Genomic DNA, 20,528 nt, shown 5'->3' on the forward strand with positions numbered 1-20,528 from the left:
AACTCCAAACTGTTTTTCAAAGGGGTTGTGTTAGTTTACACTCCTATCACCAGCGCCCCAAAGCCCTGTGGTTCCATAAACCACTGCTTAGTTCTGCCAGACTTCTTATTTTTGGAAGAATGGCTGCTGGTTAATTATGTCACCTGGTGAGTTTAAGTTGTGTGTCCCCCATCACTAATGAATTTGGACATCTTTTTATTTGTTTATTGGTCATTCAGCTTTTCTCTTTTGCGAAATGTATGTGAAATTCCTTCTTTTTTATTGGATAGTCTTTTTCTTAAAAATATGTAAGACTTCTTTATCTATTATTGTTACTAGTCTTTTTCTTGGTTATATGTGTTGCAGAAATCTTCTCCCAAACTGTGATTTTGTTTTGCTTTCTCTTTGTGATATCTTTTGATAAACAGAAGTTCTTCATTTAAAGTAATGGAAAGTAGAAGTTGTTTTCTTTACGGACAACACTTTCTATGTCTAGTTTAAGAAACCTTTCCTTTCTGCAAGATCATGAAGATAGTCTCCTAAATCATCTTGTAAAAGCTCTTTTGTGCTATCTTTCACACTGGAATCTAAGGGCCCCACCTAGAACGGACTGTCTCATGTGTGTATGGTATGAGGGAGCAAATGTAATCTTCCCCCTGGGATATCCAATTGTCCCAGCACCTCACGTTGAAAGGATTCTTTGCCCTGTTGCTCCACAGTGCCACTTTTGTCGTAAACCAAATGTCTGCAGGTGTTTCTAAGCCTCCCATTTCGTTCCCTTGGCCATTGTGCCCATCCCAGGTGATTGCCACTGTCTTGTCATTGTCATAGCTTCATTATGCATGAGGTGGGTCCTTCTCTGTATCCTGCTCTTTAGTTTGCCATGGCTTGTCTTGGACATTTGAACTTTCATATAAATTTTCAAATCAGCTCATCAAGTTCCACAGAAAACGTCTGAAGACTGCTGGGCGTGGTGCCTCACACCTGTAATCCCAGCACTTTGGGAAGTTGAGGTGGGTGGATCACCTGAGGTCGGGAGTTCAAGACCAGCCTGACCAACATGGAGAAACCCTGTCTCTACTAAAAATACAAAATTAGCTGGGAGTGGTGGTGCATGCCTGTAATCTCAGCTACTTGCGGGGGCTGAGGCAGGAGAATCGCTTGAACCTGGGAGGTGGAGGTTGCGGTGAGCTGAGATCACACCATTGTACTCCAGCCTGGGCAACAAGAGCGAAACTCCGTCTCAAACAACAACAATAACAACAACAACAAAACTTCTGGAGACTTTGGAATTAATTTAATTTAATAGCTCAGTTTGGGGAGAACTGTATATTTATGACAGTAGGTTTTCTAATCCATAGCCATTATAGCTCCCTAATTATTTAGGCCTTTACAAATATTTTTGGATGTTATATTTTTTAATAAAGATTTTCCCATTTTTTACTAGACTTATTTCTAGTTACCTGAAAAAAATTTTCGTGCTTTTGTATACACTATATGTATACAGAATATTTTTGTAATCAAATTCTCTATGTACTTGTTGTGAGGGTCTAGAAAGCCAATGGTTTTTTTCATATTCTTCTTGACCCATTCTTCTTAGTAAGTCTAAAGGTTTATATATAAATCAGCTTGGAATTTCTACATAGATAATGACTTTTGTTCTGAGGTGATTAAAATTGTTTTTTTTCTCTCTCTCTAATGCTTTAATTTTTTTAACTTGCCTTACTCTACTAGTTAAGACCTAGTAGTTGAATGAGAAAATTCTTTTACTGTTTTACCATTAAGCATTATGTTTGGCTGGGCGCAGTGATCCACGCCTATAGTCCCAGCACTTTGAGAGGCCAAGGCAGGAGGATCACTTGAGCTCCAGAGTTCAAGACTAGCCTGGGCAACATTGTGAGACCCTATCTCTATGGAAAAAAAAAAAAGATAGCCAGACATGGTGGTATGCACCTGGGGTCCCAACTACTAAGAAGGCTGAAGTGGGAGGATCACTTGAGACCGGGAAGTCAAGGCTTCACCACGACACTCCAGCCTGGGCAACAGAGCGAGCCCTGCCTCAGAAAAAAAGAATTGCATTTGTTACAGGTTTGTTTGTAGATACTACTTAAGAGATGAAAGAAGTTTCCTTTTTCCTGGTTTGTTAAGAGTTGTTTTTTTAATCATAAATTGATAGCAAATTTTATCAAATGCCTTTTCTGTATCTATTGAGATTATTATATGACTTTATTCCTTTCATCTGTGAATGTTCTATTAATTTATATTTTTTAATGTTAAACTAACCTTGTATACTTGGAATAAGCCCAACTTGATCATGGTAAATTAGCTTTTTTTCGGATTCACTTTACTTATTTTTTAGAGAATTTTGCGTTTGTGTTCATTTGCAAAATAGGCCTGTTCTTTTCCTTTTTCCTTATATCCTTGCCAGGTTTTGGCATCAAGGTTAGGTCACCCTCATAAAGTGAGTTGGAGTAGTACTTTTTCTTTTTGCCTGTTTTGGAATTATTTGTTCCGAGCATATTAACTTTTGGTAGACTGCATCTGTAAAACCATGTGGGGCTGGCTTTTTTTTTTCTATGGGAAGATTTCTGATGCTTTTTAAAAATTGTTATAGTCTATACAGGTCTTCTGTTTCTTATTTTATTAAGCTATGTATAATGTGCAAGCTGTAATATATATTATATGTAAAGATTTGTCCATTTCATCTGAATTTTAAATTTTATTGGCATAAGGTAATTCATCATGTTTATTTTTTATATAGCATCAGTTGGTTAAGTTTTTTTCACTCCTAATATTGTTTGATACACTTTATTTCTTTTCTTGAACAGTTTTGCCAGATACTTGTCTGTTACATTGATCCTTTCAAAAAACTGGTAACTTTTTTGTCATCGCACAAAGAACCAGTAACATTTTTGTTATCGCGCTTGTAGGTTTACTTTCCTTTCATGAATTTCTGTTCTCATTTTTATTATTTTCTAACTTCTGTTTTCTTTAAGTTCTGTTTTGTTGCATCTTGGTTCCCCCCCGCCTTAATCTCTTAGTTGGGTGTTCATTAATTTTTTTGGCTTATTTTCTGATATAAGCATTTAAAACTAAAATTTTCCTCTAAATACTGCTGTAGCTATAAACCACAAGTTTCAATATCTGAAATTTTTATTATTGTATAATTCTAAATATTTTTACATGTTACTCTTTTCTTTTTGACCCATTAGTTAGTTGTTTTAGAACTGTGTTTTACAATTGTCAAATATGAGTTTTTTCAATTTATCTTTTGTTATGAGCTTTTAACTTCATTAAATTATGTTTAAAGATTATATATACATTTGAAATTGGTTTGAACTTATTTTGTGACCCAGTGGTTACTTCTTGTAAATATTCCATGTGTGCCTAAGAAGAATGTTTTCAGCATTTGTTGAGGATATTTTGATCTATTTTATTAGGTTAAGCTATTAATTATGCTACTCAGAGCTGCTTCATTTTTATAGATTTGTCTACTTAATCTGTCATTTGTTGAGAGGAGGCATTTTTTACCACATCTTTATAGTAGTTTTTTTAAAGCTGTGTTATTAGGTGCATATAAATTTAGAGTTGCTGTGTATTCTGGTACATTCAACTTTTTATCATTATGTTGTAAGATACAAGGCATTTTGCTTCAATGCCTATTTTGTATGATATACATATAGCCACATACATATATATGTGTGCCTATACATCTGTATAAATATGTGTGTGCACGTGTGTGTTTGTATACACATGTATACATCTACACATATATAGACTTGGACTATTGTTTCCCATTCTTTCTGAACTTTTGTTGTTGTTGTTGTTGGAGTCTCGCTCTGTCCCCAGGCTGGAGTGCAGAGGTGCAATCTTGGTTTACTGAAACCTCTGCCTCCCAGGTTCAAGTGATTCTTCTGCCTCAGCCTCCTGGGTATTGGGATTACAGGCATGCACCACCACGCCCGGCTAATTTTTGTATTTTTTGTAGAGACGGGGTTTCACCATGTTGTCCAGGCTGGTCTTGAACTCCTGACCTCATATGATCTGCCCACCTCTGCCTCCCAAAGTACTGGGATTACAGGTGTGAGCCACTGCACCTGGCCTCTTTTTGAACTTTTAAAATATGGTTTGGATGAACTTTTGTGCTTATTACATATAGATAATTTTTTTAAACCCAGGCTTATAGTCTTATCTGGAATATTTAGTTGATTTCCATTTATTGTAAATACTGATATATTTATATTTGTGTCTACCATGTCATTTGTGCTTTCTATTTGACTTGCCTTTTGTTCCATATCTTATCCTCTCCATTTCTGCTTACTGTTAGATTGATTATATATATGATTTTTTTTTTGATATTTATGATTTATGATATATTTTTCTCAACTAATATGAAAAGGAAACATTCTCTTTTGGTTATTCTTCTTTAGAGATTTCCCAAGAAATTTTAGTGAGGGTCTATTGCTGGCAGACTTTCTTAGACTGTATCTAAAAGTGTACTTGGCTTTATTCTCCAAAGAAGTTTTTCAAATTGGATATACGATTCTAGGCTCAAACATTTTCTCACAAATCGTTGACTTCTCACAACTACAAAAGAAGCACGAGTGATCTGTCTTGCTCCTTTTGTGGTTGTTGAGAAGTCAGCTATCTGTTTCCTTGCAGTTCATTTGAATGTCATCTGTCTTTTCTCTCTGGCTTCTTGTAATTGCTCTTGTTTCTGCTTTTGTACACTTTTGTTATGATACATCCAAGGGTGAATCCTGTTCAGTATTCATTGGGCGGTTTAAAACTGTATTGGTGTTGTTTGTGTTGTCGTTTCCAAAAAGTTCCCAGCCATTCTTTTCACATATTACTTGTCTTCTTTTCTGTTTTGTTTTGTTTTGTTTTGAGACAGAGTCTTGTTCTGTCTCCCAGCCTAGAGTGTAGTGCCATGATCTCATATCACTGCAACCCAGGTTCAAGCAATTCTTGTGCCTCAGCCTCCTGAGTAGCTCAGAATATAGGCACATGCCACCACACCCGGCTAATTTTTGTATTTTCAGTGTAGATAGAGTTTTGCCATGTTGGCCGGGCTGGTTTCAAACTCCTGACTCAGGTGATTCACCCGTCATGACCTCCCGTAGTGCTGAGAGTACAGGCATGAGCCACTGTACCTGGTCTACTTCTCTTACCATATAGTAAATAGCAGATGGGTCTTTCTATTTTACTTAGTCTGATAATTTCTGCCTTCTGTCTCCAGTGTTTGGTCCATTCACATTTAATATAATTAATGATATGGTTGGATTCACATCTGCCGTTTTCATGTGTCTTGTCTTTTTGTTGCTTCTCTTAATCTGCCTTCTTTTTTGTTGAAAATTTATTTTTTAAACCCCTGAATTATTAAATATCTAAACAAACGAATGAAAAGTTAATATTAACTGATTAATGATTATCTCAGGCTCATTGTAAGTTTTTCCCAAAATAAAAATTAACAATGGACTGGGCACGGTAGCTCCTGCCTGTAGTCCCAGTACTTTGGGAGGCCGAGGCGGGTAGATCACCTGAGGTCAGGAGTTTAAGACCAGCCTGACAAATATGGCGAAACCTCTTCTCTACTAAAAATACAAAAACTAACTGGGCGTGGTGTGCATGCCTGTAGTCCCAGCTAGTCACGAGGCTGAAGCAGGAGAATCACTTGAACCTGGGAGGCGGAAGTTGCAGGGAGCTGAGACTGTGCCACTGCACTCCATCCTGGGTCACAGAGCAAGACTCTGCCCGCCCCCCTTCAAAAAATTAACAAAGTACACATTTTTATATTGACAGGTGTTCATGAATTCTGATTCACTATCTGTTATACTTGCCGTAAGGGCCCTGATTTTTTTTTTTCTTTTGCAGTACAGCTTTGTAGAAATTTCCCTTCATTAATATAGTTTACTTAGTAATTTTCCTCACTGGCCCAAAAAGGTAGAAGTAGATACCAGGCAATGTTTGGAGTACATAATTGTCTCTCCCAAAGGCAATGAGGCACTGTCCACCCAGAGCTTTGATCAGGGCATCAGACTGTGTTTCTGCCATTGAAATTAATTTTTAGAAAACAATATCAGGTTAAGAACTGATAGTTTGTTATTCTGTGTCTTTGGAAAATATACTAGATAGTATCATACTTATGGTGACATTTAAGAACTTCAGTGTTACTAAAAGGTTGTATTCTAATTCAGCAAGTCTTACAATGGTTGCTAAGGAGAGCCACTGCCAGAATTTAACTTTCTTGCCCTGAAACAATTGTGGTTATGCAGTTCTTCAATAGATTTTTAATTGATTTGAATTTTTATTGTTTCCTATTTAAATAGAACATATACTCACCCCTATTCATGTACTCCCATCAAATCAATAGCACACTTAAGAAAACATCAGATGTTACCACAAAGCAAACAAAATTGATTTTTGAAACCTCTCAAGATTACTAATATAAATATGAGATCATTATGGTGTTCGTACAAGTGTTTGAAGTGTTTTTTCTGACCCATAACTATAAGACATCAGGGGATATTGAGACACACCCTCAGTCTCCTGATTGGAGGCACAGAGCTCTTCCGGAACACTTCTGCCTATGGCCTCAGCTCTTATACATGTGAATGCGGATTTTATCAGACAATCCCATTTCTTTTTACGTTAGTGGAAACTGACTATATGGAAGAAGTAAACATATACAACATTCATTAATTTCATCAGTCATTCTTTAAGCATTCATAACCACTAATGTTTATACACTGAATTGTGACAGGCACTCTTTTTTTTTTTTTTTTTTTTTTTTTTGAGACGGAGTTTCGCTCTTGTTACCCAGGCTGGAGTGCAATGGTGCGATCTTGGCTCACCGCAACCTCCGCCTCCTGGGCTCAGGCAATTCTCCTGCCTCAGCCTCCTGAGTAGCTGGGATTACAGGCATGTGCCACCACGCCCAGCTAGTGTTTTGCATTTTTAGTAGAGACGGGGTTTCACCATGTTGACCAGGATGGTCTCGATCTCTTGACCTCGTGATCCACTCGCCTCGGCCTCCCAAAGTGCTGGGATTACAGGCTTGAGCCACCGCGCTCGGCCTGTGACAGGCACTCTTAATAGAACTTTTTACATACTCTTATTTAATCCTCACAAGAACTATCTACTGTGGGTAGTTTTTTTTTTATTTTTATTTATTTTCATTTTATAGATAAGGAAACTGAAGCACAGAGAAGTTAAGTAATTTGTCCAAGATTATACACACAGAAAGTGGCAGAGCCATGATTTCAACCCAGACAGTCTGGCCTCGCCATCTGTGCTCGTAACCATGAACTGACTTTGAAGCACGGAGTTTCTACCACATGCCGGGGGCCGTGCTAGATGTTGGGGATTACTGCTGTAAACAAGCCAGTTTCTGCGCCATTAGAGCTTATAACCCAGATGAGCAGGAGTTTAATGCTATCTCCCCTGTTAATCTGGAATCGATAAACTAGGAAACATAGCTATGATCATTCTTCACTTGAGTGGAGATACATCTAATTTTTTAAAAAGGCATTACTTGGCAACTGAGACCAGTGTTTCTTTTTCACTCAGACTCACACACACATACTTTTAGAGAACTTCAGTTTAAGTTGAAAGATCATATTGAATAATGTTTTGATTTAGTGATTACTCAGAGACCAGATATTGTGGGAAGTTTTTATGCCTGAGCTGAGTGATGAAGCAATGACCATGTCCATTATATAGCATTTGATAAGAAGTTAGACCACCAGGAAAGAGGCTGTTCATCTCATTAAACTGGAGAAATGATCCATTGATACCTGAAAGATGTCTGCAAGGAGTGAGTACACAGTAACCACCCAGGGGTTCCAGTGGGGAGGGAGGTCTTTGGACACAGGAGAATGGGTGGCGGCCTGGAAGACAACAGGGGTCACAGTGGAGTGGGACTTAGTGGTGCAGTAGCTTATTTAAAATCGACTTTCCACAACCAAAACCAAACCAAACCAAACCAACTGCCCGTTAGGAAATGGGCAAAGGAAAGGAGTTGAATTGATGTTTCTCCAAAGAAGATATACAGATAGCCAATAAGCACATGAAAAGAGTTTCTATGTCACTCATCATTAGCGAAATGCAAATCAAAACCACAGTGAGATACCACTTCATACCCATTAGGATGGATTTTATAAAAAAAAAAAAACCCAGAAAGTCACAAAGTGTTGGCAAGTATGCAGAGAAAGAAATAGGAACCCTTGTGCATTACTGGTGGGAATGTGAAATGGTGCAGACTCTTTGGAAAACAGTATGGTGGTTCCTCAAAACATTAAATATAGAACTACCATGTGATTCAGCAGTCCCACTTCTGAGTGTCTGCCCAAAAGGACTGAAGACAGAGACTTGGACAGATCTATACGCCCACATTCACAGCATCATAATTCTCAATAGCCAAGAGGTGGGAACAAGCTAAGTGCCTATCAGCGAGTGAGTGGATCAGCAAAATGCGGTTTACCCGTACAGTGGAATGTTATTCAGCCTTAAGAAGGAAGGACCTTCTGATGGATGTACCAACAGAGATGAAAATCGAGGGCATTGCGCTAAGTGCAAGAAGCCAGTCAAAAAAGGACAAAGAATGTGTGACTCCACTTATACGAGGTACCTGGAGTAGTCAGACTCATAGAGACAGAAAGCAGAACGGTGGTTGCCGGGCCTGAGAGGGGAATAGGAAGTTATTGTTCATTTGCAACATGAAAAGAGTACTGGAAATGGAGGGTGGTGATGGCTGGACAACTGTGTGAATGTACACAATGCCACTAAACTGTACGCCTAAAATGGATAACTGACAAATTTTATGTTATGTATATTTTACTACATTTTAAAGAAACGAACCTTTCCGAGCCCTCTATTGTCGTGTGTAGCTGCAGGAGGGTCTCCAGCATTCGTGCGTGATGACAGCTCCTCTGCCCTTGAGATTCTCTGGCTCTGGATCACTGAGCCAATGTCCTTCTGGGATGGACTTGCTGAGCCCAGGAAGCAGCCTCCCAGCACCCCACGCCCACCTATGTCATCTCTCTGTGGGGCATTGGGTCTGTGCTGTTGCCTTCATTAACCATAGATGCTTGTCAAGAGAGACCAAATCCCCAAAACACAATGAAAAATGGCTTAGAAACCGAAAATTCGGTTATGAGGCAAAAGGAGAAGAACTGGAAGAGAGGAAATGGCAGGAAAATGTATTTGAAGCCACATTCGTTTATGAGAGGCTCCTCCTTTCTCTGGGGTTGGAAACGGCCATGTCCTGAGATAAGGAGTGGTGCTGGCCCAAGCCCCTCCCCCTGTTTTCACACCCAGTACTAGGCTTGCCTGTGACTGGTGTCCCCCAGTTTAAATCCTCATGGAATATTCTGCTTCCTTTCCAGGGGAATTCCCTTTTCTTAGGGGTTTTTTTTTTTTTTTTTCCTGAGGGTGCTAGAGAGCAAGCCTTCAGGGCATCCCTGCCTCCCTGTCAGCCACAGAAGAGAGCACTGGCTGGCCGCCCCAGGTTCAGAAAGCCGAGCAGCTGGGAGAGGCCAGGCTGGGCCAGGAGGGGTGCCATGATGAGGCCCACACCAAAGCCACTGCTCCCCAGTCATAGCATCCAGAAGGTTTATTCATTTTCGTGCTTTTCTTTCCAAGTCCTCCCTGTATCTCAGTCAAGAATCTGGAGTATGGGAGTGTCCTCTTCAGACTTCTTGCAAGTGTTTTCCGGAAGCCTCAGGCTCCCCTGCCGCTGGCACGGGGCTGCCTGTCACAAACGTTAATACCTGTCTGTGCAATGCGTGCTTGAAACTTTGTCCATGCAGAGTAGCCTGGGAGCTCTTTGTCCATAGCTAAGCTTGTGTCTGCCTTATCCATTTTCATCTCTACTGAGTTTCACTATCTGATAAAATGATGGCGATCAGCTTTCTGCAAATGGGCGGTGTAAAGTGTTGGTTATCTAGCCAGTTGCGAAAAAAATCAGATATTCCAAACACAGTTGAATTCCAGTTCATTTGCAATGGTCTTTTGCATTTTAAAGTCAGGAAACTTTACTATTAAAAAAAAAAAAAAAGGAACTTGAGAGAAAGGAAGAGAAATAGGAGAATCTCTAAATTTATCCTACAAGTATTATTGTGGGGATCCTGAGCTGAAAACTGGTGAGAGTAGATAAGCCATCTTCAGATAGTCAGATTCATTGTCCTTTGAACAGCTCCCCCAGTTCATGGGTGGTGAGTGCCTGCTTTCAGCCAGGCATGGTGCCAGGCTCAGGAGGACCAAAGCCAGGGATGGCACCGTCTCTGCCTTCACGCAGCGTGCAGTGAGATCTGGAGGCAGAATCACACTGGAGTGTGCTGCGCCTCCGAAGAAACCCTCGCCTTCAGGGAGCAGGGCTGTCTTTTTCCAAGCTCCAGGCCAGGCATGGACAAAAGTCCCGCCTTCAGTGTCCCTTGGCCCAGTGGAATCAAGCCATGCGAAACCAAGCAGCCTCTCATGGGAACACACCGGAAGTGAAGGCAGAGAAGGCAGGAAATGTCAAACGGGCCGGGATTCAGAGGAGCGGCTGATTGATGCAGCGATGTGCCTTCCCATGCGGCACCGGAGCCCAGAGAGATGCAACAACATCCACCTCTGGTCCTGGAGAGTCACTTGAGCTTCCCAATGCCTGGCCAGGCCCCTTCCTTCCTAGTTCCCTCCTGACTGTGCAGAAGGCGCCATTTCTGTATCACAGAACTTTATGGATCAAGTCCATATCACATCGTGGTCCAAGCCCTTTCCTTTCTACGTTTAGGTAGTCTGATCTGATTTCCATTCTTCTTCTTCTTCTTCTTTTTTTTTTTTTTTTTTTTTTTAGTGAGACAGAGTCTTCCTCTTACAGGCTGGAGTGCAGTGGCACGATCTGGGCTCACTGCAACCTCCGCCTCCCGGGGTCAAGCGATTCTCCTGGCTCAGCCTCCTGAGTAGCTGGCACTACAGGCACACACCCCAACACCCAACTTTTTTTTTTTTTTTTGTATTTTTAGTGGAGACGGGATTTCACCATGTTGGCCAGGATGACCCTGATCTCTTGACCTCGTGATCTGCCTGCCTCGGCCTCTCAGAGTGCTGGGATTACAGGTGTGAGCCCGCACCCAGCCTGGATTTCCATTCTTTTGACATCTGCGGTTTTCTGCTGAACTGGGCCCCAGTGTCTCATTTCTTCTCTGTGTTCGCTCCTCAAACTGAGGCATGTGGGGAAATCAGGGCCCTGGGGGCTCAGTCAGAAATAAAGACCAGGAGATCCTCCAGGGAGAAGGTCCTCTAGGAGAGGCAGGGAGGCAGAACAGAAGAGGCCAGGACTTGCTTCCCTCATGTCAGAAATTACCAAAAGGCTTTGCGGTTGAGAGAGAACAGTTTATTTCCTTCAGGAGCGAGGAGTCTGACAGGAAGGCTTGCTTTCAACATGTCCTGTTGGCATATTTACTTCGCAGATGCCTATTTGGTACTTCCTGTTCCAAAGGCACTGGTTCAGTTCATTTTCCAAATCTGAGGGTGGGTTTTGGGCCCCGCCCTTGCTTGGCAGCCTGCCAGCCCTAGTGCCATGCACTCAGGTAACCCTCAGGAGTAGCCCTGGCAGCGGACTCTCTGGCTTCACGGATGTCACTACACGAAATGGCTCCCTTCATTAAGATGTCGCTCACAGGGATTGGAGAGGTCTTTGGAACCGGGCAGTATGGTTCGAGAGGGGGCTTCAGTTGCACCTGACGAGGTCATTTCCGGCTTAGATGCCATCTCCTGGATGCCGATCTGAGTGGAGATTAATAGCTGGCGTGGGAGCAAAAAATGAGCCAAACTGGGGTTTCTTGAGGTGATTTATTCCAGCTAACTATGTCAGTTGTTTGTTCGTGCTAAAAATACCGCTAGAAGGATGGGGGAGTATTCCAGATTGTTGACACTTTGACTGAAATGAGAAGCAAAATGTAACTGATATGAGCTCTAACAGGAGCTCCTGCCTGTCATAAAGAGGAGGGAGGATTAGGACACCAAGAGGGGCAGCCACACCACCAGGGACGGCCACGGCCCCGGCCCCCGTGCCGCCAGTTACCGCAGCCTCCCAGCTAAGATAAGGGCTGCTGAGTTCTGAAGAACGAGGCTTCTCCATCCCATACTTTGGTCCTGAGAAACTTGGGTTTGCGAAATCGGTGTGGCCTGGATTTTCCCAGGACAGTGGGTCTGGGAGTCTGGGCTGGGATGATGCCGCCCTGCTCTCACACTGATGGGTGAGACTGAAGTGGCACGAATGCCACATGAGTGTCCCAGATGTGCCAGCCTGGTGTGCTGTGACCTCTTCTCCAGCATCCGGGGACATTAAAGGTGGTCATGTGGGCTGGGTGCAGTGGCTCACACCTGTAATCCCACCACTTTGGGAGGCTGAGGCAGGAGGACCTCTTGAGCCCAGGAGTTCAAGACCAGCCTGGGCAACATAGTGAGACCCCCACCTCTACAAAAACATTTTTAAAAATTAGCCAGGCATGGCGATGCGTGCCTGCAGTCCCAGCTACTCAGGAGGCTGAGGCAGGAGGATCTCTTGAGTCCGGAAGGTCGAGGGTCTTGACCCTCAAGCCACTGCACTTCTGCCTGGGCAGCAGAACCAGACCCTGTCTCTAGCCGAACAAAACAAACAAAATAAATAAAGGTGGTTACGTTTCTAGAACTTCCTTGGTGGTTAAATAACTCCCAGACAAAAGTTCCCCAAAGAGCTACCCAGGCCAGCGACTCGCCAGGACTTCATTCCTGGAGAAGATGCGTTAGGAGAGGAGTCACCCATGCTCCTCAAACCCCCCGTGAGTGCTCCCGCCGGCAGACTGGCCCGCCTGCGGCTGGTGTGCGCCTGGGGTTTTGAGACAGAACCAGGTATCAGATTTGATATACGAAAAGCATATAGACTGATGGTTTCCAACGGCTTGCCCGTAAGCTGGCATCTGCCAGCAGGGTTTTGTTAGGCCAGTAAGCATCTCAAAAAAGTTTGAATTTGCTGACCTTCTGGTCATCACACTTGCCTATTTTTGGAAGACATTTGAGTTTTCAGCCCCTGGGGAACCCACAGTGGGAGTGGGATGGTTACTCAGAGCTCTGCAGACTCAAGCAGATGCCCCTTCTGGGGGTGACAGTATAAATGGTACCCCTCAGTGTGTACACTATGGCCTCCCCAGCTCCTTCATTGGAGATGTGGAGGACAGGGCTGGAGCACCTGTAGAAAGTGACCCAGGGGATCCCTACAGAAGGAGGGAAGCATTCTGTTCGAGACACAGGCAGGGGTGGCCTTCCTTTGGGGGCTTAATTTAAGTGGTCGTTCAGAATTCCCACTGAATTTAAGAACAAAATACATCCTGAAAAATATATATATATATATTTTTTGAGATGGAGTTTCGCTCTTATTACCCAGGCTGGAGTGCCATGGCACGATCTCGGCTCACCGCAACCTCCGCCTCCTGGGTACAGGCAATTCTTCTGCCTCAGCCTCCTGAGTAGCTGGGATTACAGGCATGTGCCACCATGCCCAGCTAATTTTTTGTATTTTTAGTAGAGACGGGGTTTTACCATGTTGACCAAGATGACCTAGATCTCTTGACCTCGTGATCCACCCACCTCAGCCTCCCAAAGTGCTGGGATTACAGGCTTGAGCCACTGCGCCCGGCCCCCTGAAAAATATCTTCTAAGACATGCTCCCTCAGTTCTTATTGGAATGAAATGAACACAGAATTTTCTAAGTGCAGGGACTGTGGAACTCTTTTCCCTAGGAAGTCTTTTTTCTTTTTAAAATCAGACCATGGAAAGTTAGGCTGGAGAGTTATGAATGAGAGCCGTGCTTCTTGACCTTAAATTTGCGCATGAGTCCCCTGGTGATCTGGTTACGTGCAGATTCTGATTCAGTGGGTTTAGGGTGAGTGGAGAACCTGGATATTATTCTATTTCTTTTCAGCTCCCAGGGGATTCTGAGGCTGCCTGCCTTGGACACACTCTGAGTAGCAAAGTATTGTAGGACCTGAGGTCTTTTTGAGCTTTGATTAATTGGAAACATCTATGTTTTCTAATGAACTCCAGTGAACAGCACATCAATACAGCAATTAGGTAAGCCAGATGATCTGAGAAGTAGTATATTTTCTGTATAACCGTTGAGGAATTAGCTCATTCAGGTGACATTATTGAGTATGTGCATTTTGTGAGGCCCGATTTGATAGCTAGTGGGAATGGTCATGTGACCCATTCCATGCTTTCTCATCCCTTCCAGCTGTTGCCAGAGAGGCCTCGGGGTGGTTTGAGGTCTCCCAGCTCCAGGACATGTCATCCCAGCATCACTGGCTCACCTGGTGGAGGTCAGGCCCGTCACGGTATTGATTTTCAGTGACGGTGACTCAGCCTGGGACCAGAGGCTGCTCTTTGCAGACCTATAACACCCTCTGAGATTGAGGTGCTTTGGAAACCCTGCCAGGAGAGCAGCAGCTCCGAGAGCAGCACATGGTGGGCCCTCAGAAATGCTGGTGAAAATGAGTTGCGATCAGTTTCCTTCCAGCCATGTGGGAACCTCAAAGGAATCCCTCCTCCCTGTCGAGGGGCTGGGTAGATGGAGTTGATGGCATCCCTCTCCCTGGGCAGCACTGGGCTGCCCTCAGACTGTCTATTGCCACCCGAGTTCTCTGGTTTCACATTCCCATCTGCCTTCTCCTGGTCACCACGTGCTGCTGGCACATCTCTTTTGACTTCTCTTACCATTCTGATCGGCTAGTTGCCAAATGGTCTTCTCAAGTTAAAATTGAACATACTTGCGCCCCGTCCCCCTCAGCCTGATCTGTTCTTTCTCTTACCTGGTGACAGATGCTCACTTTCCTCTGGGTGTTTGACAGCCAGCCCCACTCCAGTTTCCCATCTGGATACGCTCTCAGGAGGCAGCAAGAGAAGGTGAAGGTACTCAGGGCCCCCTCGGCCACTGCCCCACTTAGGCAGATCCCGAAGGCTTTTCTGCACAGCCATTTTGCATCCCTGCCCGCATTCAGTAGATAAACAAAGAAAGAGCAGGTCCCTGGCAGGCAGAGCCCAGGAGCTTGCAAACACAGATCAGCATAAGGTACCAAATGTTCAAGGTTCCTGTGATTTTGCCTCTAAAGCAGCTCTTGTGATCACAGCATTCATGGATCACCTAATTAGTGAAGGTTTTGTGTGTTAATATTCGTGTTTCTTCCTTGATGTCATGAGTGCATTTTTTTTTACTGACACAGAAGATGGGAGGGAATTATGACTTTAGTATTCTCTGAACTTCTCTAATTTGTTTTCATCGAGAGTTCTTCGTAAGGCTCAGAATTCAGAAATATCTGCCCTTTGCACTTTATCTTTGGCCCCAGTCCAAGGCTGGGACTCATCGGGGTGCGGCCCAGGCTAAAACTAAACTAGGGTGAGCTACCAGAGGTGAGTGTCCAGTGGTTGGGAGCAGCTTCCAGGGAGTCAGGGAAGGCTTCCTGGGGATGCCATGCGACATCGAGCCCGGCCCTGCCAAGTGCCACTCTGATTCATTTCCTGAGGTGAACAGTGGAAACGGTGGGAAGTCACGATGCCATGTGCCCCAGAGCTTCTCCAGGGACAGTCGTGTCTTTCTAAGCCCTACCCTAGCCAAACAAAGTTGTTATTGCAAGAGTTATCTTGAGACTCTTAAAATATTCCAGAAGCACAGCAAAATAGTATTTCTATTTGTTTGAATGAAAAGTAAAACTTTAATTAACGGGATCCTTCAAAAAATTAAATTTTATATGCACCAGACTTTTGGATGAAAGACAAGTCACAATATTCTCTCTCTCTCTCTCTCTCTCTCTCTCTCTCTCTCTCTCTCGTGTGATTGGTTTGGTTTTTTTGTTTTTTTTCTTGTTTTGTTGTTTGAGACAGAGTCTCTCTCTGTTGCCCAGGCTGGAGTGCAGTGAATCTTGGCTCACTGCAACCTCCGCCTCCTGGGTCCAAATGATTTTCCTGCCTCAGCCTCCTGAGTAGCTGGGACTACAGGTGTGCGCCACCATGCCCCACTAATTTTTATATTTTTAGTAGAGACGAGGTTTCACCATGTTGGCCAGGCTGATCTCAAACTCCTGACTTCAAGCGATCTGCCCGCCTTGGTCTCCCAAAGTGCTGAGATGACAGGCATGAGCCACCGCACCCAGTCAGATGTGATTGTTCTTTAGAGAACTATGTATGAAAGATCCTAGGAGCAACACCCCAGTGGCCCAAACACCTGCTCACCTGTAGCCCTACTCAAATTTCAGGGCCATCGTCTGGCCCAAGACTAGAAATCCTGCCCAATGGTAATGGTTAGGTCTTTTTCTCCTATTGGATCATAAATTCTTTGTAAGCAAGGGACTATATTTTATTCCATTTTGTATTCAACACAGCATCTGACACAGAGCTTTGCACATTTTTGGGTTTCAAGTATTTGGCAATGGGTGAGAAAATGTTCTGTATCTTCATTAGTGTCAGTAGCATGGTTGGATTTTCAGTCATCGTTCTCTGTTTCTTATTCAGATGGGTTTGGGTTTAAATTTCTGTCCTACCAATCACTGGTGGTGTTAACTTGGGCAAATTCCTTAACTCAGCCTCATTTTCAGGGTGGTTGTAAGAATTTGGAATTAAATATTTAAAGTGTCTGGCAGCTGCCGTTATTATTATTTTGCTTGTCTTCAAAGCAGAAATTTCCTGGCTTGTAGCTTATGAATTCACAGTTGTGAGCTCTCGTGCTTTTTATAATCACGTTTCCATTTGAAAGGTTTAACTCCTATTATTTAAGGCTGGCTTCAGTGAAGGGTTGCTGTTTGACCTGAGTCTTGAAGGATGAGTAGATACTTAAAAAACATAAATGGATGGAAAGGTATTCCAAACAGAGGGAACAGTATGTGTGAACACCCAGGGTTATGAAGGAGTGACATGTGGGGAAGGTTGACCACGGCTCAAGTCGGGGCATAGGGGATGGTGGTCAATGGACAAATCCTTTAGTAGCTAAGCCTGTGGGTGGACAGGAGCCAGACTGCAAAGGCATTGTCTGAGATGCTAGATTTGGGTCATCAGTAATGCGGTCAGATTGGTGTTTTAGCAAGATTCTTCTTTTCTTCATTACTTTTCTATAAGTTTTCAATGAGTGTATGAACAAAATATTCTTTTGTTTTGATTTTTTGAGACAGGGTCTCACTCCATCACCCAGGCAGGAGTAGTGTAGTGGCATCAGCTCAGCTCACTGCAGCCTTGAGCTCCAGGCCTCAAGCAGTCTTTCCACCTCAGCCTCCCAAGTAGCTGGGATTACAGGTGACTGCCACCACGCCTGGCTAATTTTTATGTTTTTTATAGAGACAGGGTTTCACTATGTTGCCCAGGCTGGTCTTGAACTTCTGAGCTCAAGTGATCCACCCACCTCAGCCTCCCAAAGTGCTGGGATTATAGACATGAGCTACCATGCTTGGCTCATATATATATATATATATATTTTTTAAATTAGATATATATAAATTTATATATATATAATTATATATAATTTATATTTAATTAGATATATATTTTTTAATTGGATTAATGGCTGGGTACGGTGGCTTACGCCTGTCATGCCAGCACTTTGGGAGGCCAAGGTGAGTGGATCACTTGAGGTCAGGAGTTCAAGGCCAGCCTGGCCAACATGGCAAAACCCTGTCTCTACTAAAAATACAAAAATTGGCTGGGTGTGGTGGCACACACCTGTGGTCCCAGCTACTCAGGAAGCTGAGGCAGGAGAATTGCTTGAACCCAGGAGGCAGAGGTTAACAGTGAGCTGAGATCATGCCACTGCACTCCAGCCTGGGCAACAGAGACTCTTGTCTCAAAAAAAAAAAAAAATTTGATTCATGAACTTTGTGTGGCTAGCTCACGGTCTCACCTGCATCTCCTCTGCCTTCTTTGTCATTTGACAGTTAGACATATTGAAACGTATTAAATGTTAACTTTTCCCAAGTTTTTCCATAACCCTCTTTTTGCCTCAGGATTTTCTCAGCAGATTGAATCTATATCATCTTTGGACATCGGCGGCAGCAAACAAATGCCGATCATTGTTTGTGTATGCTCCTTTCTGTGCTCATGTAACACACACCTAGCCAGATGTTTTTGAACAGCCTTGAACTGTGTAAGCAGGTTCAGTAAATAGTATGGCAAGCGTCACTACTTCTGTTTTCAGTATTGTTTTGTGTCTTGTAAACGAGCTGAGGTTTGGGGAAATGATGGAAAGTTGGCACCTTCTGTTTCTGCTTTCCCTTGGGCATCCCACGGGTTGGCATCGGGCGGGGCAGGTGTTTCTGCCCATGGTCCTGGGCATACCTGCATGGATGCTGTGCACCATCCTGCCCATACCCGCATGGCTTCTGCCCATCATCCTGGTCGTACCTGGGCAGCAGCTGCCAGGCTTTCCTCTTTGTCCATGCTCTGTCCCTGGCTCCATTTCTCTGCCAGCCTCTCTCATGCTGTTCCTCCTGAGAGGTCTTCCAAGTGCTTTTTTCCATCATTTGTGCTCAGCCACTCTACCATTGTTCTTCCTGTCTGGTTCTCTTTAATCTAAGCCCACACCTTTTCAACTCCATATCCTGAGTCAAGTGTTTGAAAGCTGTTATTTTATGTTAATTAGAAGTTCTTTTTCCAGCCAAGAAGGCTTCTTCAAAACGGTTCTCCCAAGCTGAGGCTTAGAGATACACTCTGGTGTTCTGTCCTGTGGGTAGTTAAAGGAATCATGGTTCATTGCTGTTAGAGGCACCCCTCTGCCAGCTGCGGGGCAGGCACCTCCTCTGGAGGGCAGGCACCATTGGAGGGGAGTTCTTGGCATGACCCCAGAGAGTTCCAGCCTGGACAGCACCTGCATGGCTTCCTGGACTCCCCACAGTCCTCGGCGGGACCTCCCCTTGCCACAATTGCTTGGCAACCACTCCTCACCACCCCCCAACCCAATGGTGACCTATTTGGCAGCTTCTTCTTCATTTGTCAGCTCTCCCAGTTGCCGCCGGTTCGGTGGGAGATTCTGATGGAAAAGTACTCCCATCATATTCTGGACTGGGGCAGACTTCAGCAGGAGTTAGTTTCTGGTTTCCCTAAATACCACCCCCAGGCACCCTGAGTGGCGGCCGTGTCTTTTAGGCAGTCTTAGTAAGGCTTCAAAAGCATTTCTGCTTCTTGAGATGTTTTTGAGCAGAAGCTGAGCCCTATTCTCACATCTGGCCTCAGTCTTTGTGCCCACCCGCTTGTAGATAGGGGACTGTACCCCTCCCTTTACCTGGGCCGTTGTCCCATTATTCCAGGCTTCTGCAAGCCCAGGCATGGGGAGGCTGCAGCCCTGGTCCCACTGGGAGCACCGCACCGCCTTGGACTTCCTCGTTCCATTTGGAGGGGGTGCTTGGTGTTAACCCATTCCCAAGCTTGGGCAGTGATGGGTTAGGACCACTTTCATTCTACCTCTCACAGATGAAAAAGAGACTTTCCTCCTCTAAGGTGCCTTTGAATGAGGACATCACATCATGCACGGTGAAGGAATTCTCCTGGATGTCCAATTGAAATCTCTAAAATAATTTACGTTACCTTCTGTGGTTTTTAGAAAAAGTAGTGGGTGAGGAAATGCTGATTTAAGGCCCGTCGAACTGAGAGCACAATTCTAGGAACTGGAGGTGAGGCTACAGAAAGGCAGAGAGAGGTATCAGGGCTCGTGTCCTCAGGAAGAAAATCACATCCAGAAAACAACCAAAGGGCGCCAGAGCCTCAGTGTCCTTAGCTAAGGACTGGTGAAGAGTGGCGGACGCCACCTGCCGAGACAGCTTCTTCAGAGGACCTTGACAGCGTGTGAAGTGCCAGACGCAAGGCCTGGCACGTGGGACACCGTCAGTCAGCAGGAGCTCCTCCCTCTCTTCTTTCTCTGTTTATTATTAACCACAAACACCAGCTAATATGGCACATACTGAGTAGAGAAGATAAGGGAGTAAAACTGGTATTGGCGGAAGACTCCCTGAGGCGGGGCTTTAGTTGGATTTGGGAAGAATTAAAGAAAGATGTGCATGAGTAGCAGTTACAGTCGAGGACGTGCCATGTATAGCCATAGAGTTGTGCCAGAAATGTAGCATTTGGCCTGTGAATTATATTGACAGAAGTAAAGGGTCTGATCAGATGAGATGGTGAAAGAAGAGTGGCTAGTTGGTGGATTGCCTTAAAGGACTAGATACAGCATTTTGAGTTATTATATTACAGACGGTAAGTAAGGGATCATTGTAGTTTCTCAAGGTGGTAACAAAAATGGAATTTTGGAGATCCTCATAATAAGATATCTGAGAGCTGGGTAAGTCAGGGAACAAGAAGACCACCAGGAAAAAAACCTGGGCTCATACTGGGACTTTCACTAGGATAGTGGTGACAAGTCCAGGGTCCAGGAAAGCTGATGTCTATAGGCACTCAGGCCAATGTCCGCAGAGAGACATAAGTAGAATCTGGAAGTGGCATTACCCTGAGGGGCCATGAATGAGAAAACATTTTGAGCGTAGTGCTCAGAAGTTCTGGATGGA

General features: G+C 44.0%; 1 protein-coding gene across 6 annotated transcripts in view; it reads left to right on the top strand.

Annotated features, from left to right (window-relative positions):
* TTC7B (tetratricopeptide repeat domain 7B) overlaps positions 1-20,528 on the top strand; it is a 269,079-nt gene that overhangs the window by 170,060 nt on the left and 78,491 nt on the right. The gene's annotated exons all lie outside the window — the stretch shown is intronic.

Source organism: Saimiri boliviensis, chromosome 2, assembly GCF_048565385.1.
Source record: "Saimiri boliviensis isolate mSaiBol1 chromosome 2, mSaiBol1.pri, whole genome shotgun sequence".
NCBI lineage: Eukaryota > Metazoa > Chordata > Mammalia > Primates > Cebidae > Saimiri > Saimiri boliviensis.